Below are 6,000 nucleotides of genomic sequence, written 5' to 3' on the forward strand. Positions count from 1 at the left end.
TATACAATGTTCAATGAAATTTAATACATTTTATAAACTGAACACTTATCAAAGCACAAATGAGGGGCCGGGGAGATGGCTCAGTAGAATAAGCACTTGCCTGGCAAGCACAAGGGCCTGAGTTCAATACCTGGTTCTGCCAAACAAAAACAAAAACAAAACAAAGCACAAATGAACTATAAAATTTTAACAAAATTAGACTTAAATGGAAATATTCGTAAGTACATCTCAACATATGTATACATGTGTATAAAACGTATTCCTAATAAACATTAAAATGTAGGATTATTTTCCATTGCATAAATTAATGCCCTCTTTTCATTTCATTTCTAGATATTTACCCTAAGATTATAACATCCAAAAGAGAAAATAGTACTACAGAATTAGTTGTAATACTGAAAAATTTATATACAGAAAAAAAATGATGGCATTAAAATAATTACATAGATTCAGGATCAGCAAACTACTGTTCAGGGTCAAATCTGGTCTGCCACCTGTTTTTCTAAATGAAGTTTTATTAGAACACAGCCCATTCCTGGGTTTATATCTTGGCTTTGATAGCTTTCATACTAGAACTGCAGAGCTGAGTAGCTGAGTCAGCCTGTGACGAACAAAAACCAAAATATTTACCACCGGACCTTCCACTGAAAAAGTTCATGGGGGCCAGGGAGATAGCTCAGTACAATAAGCACTTGCCTGGCAAGCACAAGGGCCTAAGTTCTATCCCCGGTTCCGCACAAAAAAAAAGTTCATGGACGTGATGTAGATAATACATCAGCATGAAAAATATAGAATATAGAGCTGTTGTATATACTAGTTAATGATACAATTTATTCACTTAAACAAAAACTGTAGGGACAAAATTAGAAATTAAGAGTTGACCTGTTTAAAAAAAAAAACCACTAACAATTTAATCCCACTGGAACTTTTCAAAAATTTGTATTACTGGTAGCCTAAAACTATTTGTGCTATAAGTGATGAATGGGAGTCAGGTTGGTGTTTGAAAAAGTGAGTGAGTCAGACAACCCCAAGCATAAAGCCTGGTTCTGCTACTTCCTGGGGCTGTCTGATCCTGGGACTATGTAGAAAAATGTTCTTAACAACCCTGTAATAGTGATGAATTAGAAACAATCTCAATGTCTACTAAAGGTACATGGATAAATAAAATGTTATTTAACAAATGCTATTCCAGAAAAAAAGGTAAGCTGAGATCTACAGAAATAATGTTGCTAAGCAGAATTAAAAGAGCAACAGGGGCTGAGGAGATAGCTCTGTGATCTAAGCACCTGCCTGGCAAGCACAAGGACATGGTTTGATCCCTAGTACTCCATGCTGTGCTGGTCCCAGCCTTGCTGGCCAACAAAACTAAGCATGGAGGCACATGCCTGTAATCCAAGCGCTGGACAGGCTGAAACAGGAGGATCACTATGAGTCCAAGCTGTGTAATAAGACCCTGTACCAAATAAATAAATACGTTAAAAAAGCAACAATATATTATAATTGTGTAAAACTTAAAACATACACAAAGCAATTCTACATTCTTCCTGAGCTAGATATATAAATAGTTATAAAGCATGGATTAGAAGGGCAGACATGAAAAAGCTAAGAGTATTATATTATGAGGAGGGGGAAGCAGAAGATTGGGGGGAAAAAAGACTTACTTGGGCAAGAACTTATAATTATGGGTCGTCACAATCTTAAAGACTGACTAATGATTACCAATTCAATTCTGCTCACTCAGTTCAAAAAGAAAAACAAAGCAAATCCAAATAGCCACTGAATGAACAGTTTTCATACACCCCCAACATAACATTAACACCACCCCAAGCTACCCTTTTTGATAATTTGCCTTTAAAATAAAACGCAAAGTGCTAAAATGTGTCTTAGTTATTGTTTTTTTTTTTCTTTTCTCACCTTGACATGGTTAAAAACATGCAATTAAGACTAAACTTTAAATTAACTAGAGGTTCCCCTTTTCCACACTGTGACCAAACTCCCTTTCCAAAGAAGGTAGTAGAATTCCAAAAGTACTTCAAGCAAGGACACTGACAATTCTGGAAGTTGCTAACTCTGAAAATATCCTGCATGTCTATTTCTGTCTGTCTCTGTCTCTGTCTCTTTGTGTGTGTGTGTGTGTGTGTGTGTGTGTGTGTGTGTGTGTGTGTAAGGGGACAAACTACACTGTTAGTAATTTCTGGTAACTTTAAATGTTGGAGCTCATGCTCTTCCTAACTCTACCCTCACAGTTCCCAACGTTCAAGTTTGAAAGGATTTTACACTTCACCCAATGACAACTTTTAGGTGTTGGCATCACTGAATTAAGGAATACCTAGACAAATGATAAGTTCCTGGTGCGTTCCTTATGAAAATACTAAAGTTTAGCAAACAAATACAAGTGATTTGACTGATCTGAATTGTTAAGTTTTGAGATTGAAACATTGTGGACTTAAGGATGCTCAACCTGCAGCAGGATATAAGACAGGAAGGTGAAGAGGGGAATCACATCAAGGATCCCAGCTTAAAAGAGGGATCAGTTGAAAAAAGAGCTGAAGCAATCAAGTGGCAAAGTATAACATGGACGCCAAAATATACTCTTAAATTATACCAAGATAGCTGTATAGTCTTACTATAAGTTCATGATATTTTGCTTGGTCAAATAATTTTTTAATAAAGCATTTAATTTTAGGTAAAGAGTAGAATCTAAGTCTGATTACTGGTGTACAGAACCAGAGACTTGTAACAGCAAATACAAGTCATGACTAAAGGAAAGGGAATGTTCAGGCACTTTCATTTCAGAACTGTGAGATTTAAAAAAGATTTCAGATTTGCTACTTGTTGTTCCAAGGTGGAATTTGTACCACCCGGGTGCACAAAACACCTGTTTCAAGTTTAATACAAGAACTGCTCAAGGAACTGGGGAGATGGCTCAGTGGAATAAGTGCTTCCCTGGCAAGCGCAAGGGTCTGAGTTCAATCCCCAGTTCCGCAAAAAAAAAGAACTGCTCAAAAACTAGAACTAGATTGGGCTACTTTCCAAGAGGAAGAGCTTTCAGTCCCTGTATCTGCTGAAGCAAAAATAAGAGGACCACTTGCAGGGGCCGTGGCCCTAGCTCAGTCCTTTAAGTGGCTGCTTCCACAAAGCTGTCAGCCTCAAGTTGCTGGAGTTCGAACCTCACAACTCTCCCGCTGGCCAAAAGTGTCCTGAAGGCATTCGAGGAACCAAAAAAAAAAAAAAAAAACACTTGCAAAGAAAATTCAGCTTTCCTGGAGGCCAAGAACAGTTCCAATCCTCAACGAAGTCTGAACCCAAGTCTGTCCCTGAGCCTTATGAAATCCTTGTTTTTCAAAGTTAACAGTTTCCTTCCTTGCTTGTGATGGGGATCACAATATGCTGCCTTTTAGAGAATCTTTTAGGGCTGAGGACAACTGAGAGCCAACAAAAGGCTCCCCCACAGGTTACTTTCTCTGACTAAAAGCAGAAGCTTCTGAAGAATGAAAACTGCCAGTATTCTCTCCCAGGGAAGGTCTCTGGCCGTGGAAAAGAAAGGTGGTGCTGAGATGAAAATTTAGTACAAACTAACATTCCTGAGACAATCTTCCATTTGTTCCCCCTTGCATTTACCCTCCCAATTCACAGGCCTAAAACCCTTTTTTCTTGTTCTGTTTTTCACAATTTACCATTCTATTTAAAATGGTTCTCCTTTGGGTCTAACACTTCTTTTTCAGGAAGGCCCATGTCATAATAAAACATGGTAGCTTTTTATCTTGTAAATCTGTCTTATCAGTTTAATTTCCAGGAGCCCAGCTGCAGAGCCTCAGAGGAGTTTTCTTCCCTTCTACACTTTTCTCCTTATCAGATTGGTTAGACGTGCCCACCAGCTTTGCAGTGCTTGGCAGGCTGAGATGCGAAGACCAAGAGCCGTGGAATTCCAGACTAGCTTTGACAACAAAGCAAGACCTCTTTTTAAAAGAAAAGAAAACAAAAATCAGCCTGGTACAGTAGCACACCTCACCTCAAATTCTGGCACTCTAGTAGGCTGAGGCAGGACAGCAGGTCCAAGCTCAGCCTGGGCAACTTACAGTAATCAGGTCTCAAAATTATAAAGGGGCTAGGGATGAAGGGAAGTATAAAGGCCTCTAGGGCTGGAGAGATGGCTCAGTGGTCTAAAGCACCTACTTGGAACAAGCTTGGCAAAGCACAGGGACTGCGGTTCAATGCCCCAGCACCAATGCCAGCCAGCCCCGCCCCCTGGTGGGCTGAGCTGGCCACACACACACACAATGAATAAATAAATAAATAAATAAAAATTAAAAAAAAAAAAGGCCTCTAGGTTCAATACTCAGTATCATCACCTGAGAAAGAGGAAAAAAAAAAAAATCCTTACCAGCCTAGGTGCTCATCCAGGGCCGAGAGAGGCATCGGACAATTATTAGCCATTTAAAGAATGTTTATGCCACAAAGTCTGGAGTGATGACAGGTGAGATCAAACCCTAGTTCTGCCTTTGTTAGCTATGTAAGCAGGAAAATCATCTTGTTTTCAATCTAGCTTTCTTACAGTTCCTAGCCTTTTCCCTCACTCCCTGCAGATACATATAGCAGAAGGATACCCTTGTAAGCCATCTGCTTCCCTGAGTGGTCACAGTTCGGCAGAGGTGCACTGCCCACTCTCTGGGAAATGTCATGCTTCAATTTAGATCCACAATGTCTGACAGATAAGGTGAAAATAAGCATCCAAACACTCAGGTGATTTAATGTACAGGAAAAGGTATCAATCCCATCCACTAAGTAATTCTCTAGTACCATTTACTTCAAAGTGACATTTAATTACAGTAGAGACTAAGTTAAGAACAACGAACGGTTGCTTCATAAGATACTAAAAATTCTCTCTGCAACACCAATTGGGAAAAGAGTAAAATTAGAAGATAATTCATTGGATCATAACCCTCTGATACTCCATCAAGGGGAGGTTTTGCCAAAGTTGCTTGAGAGTCTCTTAGACACCATTTGTATAGCTCAGGAGGAGCCGGCAATAGAAATACTAGTGCTTTCATATAACATCAGGAAAATATACAGAAAAAAAAATCGATCTTTCTTTACAAAATCTCATTTTGTTCCTGTGACATTCCATTTGTCTAGATACACAATAGGGTCCCAAAAAGATACTCAGCTGGGTACAAAAATCCTGGCCCAACGTAAAAATCTGGTCTCCACGAACTTAAAGCTCGGTCCACGACCCGTTCAGACCTCGGGAGGAAGCAGACAAACTAGAGCGCCTCAGGTCTCAGGGTCCGGGTTCAAGTCCGCGGAGGCGAGAACAATCACAACCGAGGCTCCGGACGCGACCACATCTCACTTCAGAGCCGACCCGGGCCCACGCCACCTCCAGCGCGGCCCGGGGCAGGTCCGCCGTCCCCACCCGGACGCCTCTGTTGTAGTTACCCCCAGGGCCCGCGGCGAGGGTGCGGGCAGACCCAGAGCTGGCGGAGCTGGGTGCTGGGGGCCCGTCCGGCGTGCCTCCCGACCTCCGCGCAGGCTTCGCGGTACCCACCCCGAGTGCTGGCCGCTACCGAGGCTCGGAGGCCGCAAACGGATCCCGAACGCGTGGTAGGTTACAGCGGGCTCGCCTCGGACAGAGACCTAGAGGGTAGTTCGCGCGACGCTCACCTGGGAGCCGGGGCGTTCGCGGGCCCGGTCGCACGCACAGGCACACGGGCGCGCTCCCGACGGCCTGCGCGCGACTCCTCTGGAGCGCGCACGCGCGCGAGTCCCGAGCGTCCAGTCGGTTGCTTCCGGGGGCGGAGCGAGCGGAAAGGGAAAAGAGGGGGCGAAGCGCCCGAGCCGGAAGTAGCAGGGAGCTTTCTTTCCACTTGGGACTCCAGGCACGGGAAAGGAAGCCCTGAAGGCATCTGTTCTTCAGAGCATGGTCGATGTTGTTCTACCTCTTCCTACCTACTGTGCTATAGGATGAGTAGTTTTAGTGATCGTTAATTATTATTATTA

At 42.6% G+C, this 6,000-nt stretch overlaps 1 protein-coding gene across 5 annotated transcripts in view; it reads right to left on the reverse strand.

Annotated features, from left to right (window-relative positions):
* The window catches only part of Cfap97 (cilia and flagella associated protein 97), a 44,950-nt gene extending 39,193 nt beyond the window's left edge, over nt 1-5,757 (reverse strand). For 3 of the 5 annotated variants that reach the window (XR_002817731.1, XM_012516593.2, XM_023699649.1), the window contains exon 1: nt 5,665-5,757. The gene's annotated coding sequence lies outside the window, so the exon portion shown is untranslated. Of the gene's footprint in view, nt 1-5,234; nt 5,513-5,548; nt 5,640-5,664 lie in introns of those variants that run through there. The other 2 variants (XM_023699650.1, XM_023699651.1) reach the window with 2 other exon arrangements.
* Nucleotides 5,758-6,000: the final 243 nt, after the last annotated feature.

The sequence above is a fragment of the Octodon degus genome, unplaced genomic scaffold (genome assembly GCF_000260255.1).
Source record: "Octodon degus isolate 3935 unplaced genomic scaffold, OctDeg1.0 scaffold00114, whole genome shotgun sequence".
Taxonomy (NCBI): domain Eukaryota; kingdom Metazoa; phylum Chordata; class Mammalia; order Rodentia; family Octodontidae; genus Octodon; species Octodon degus.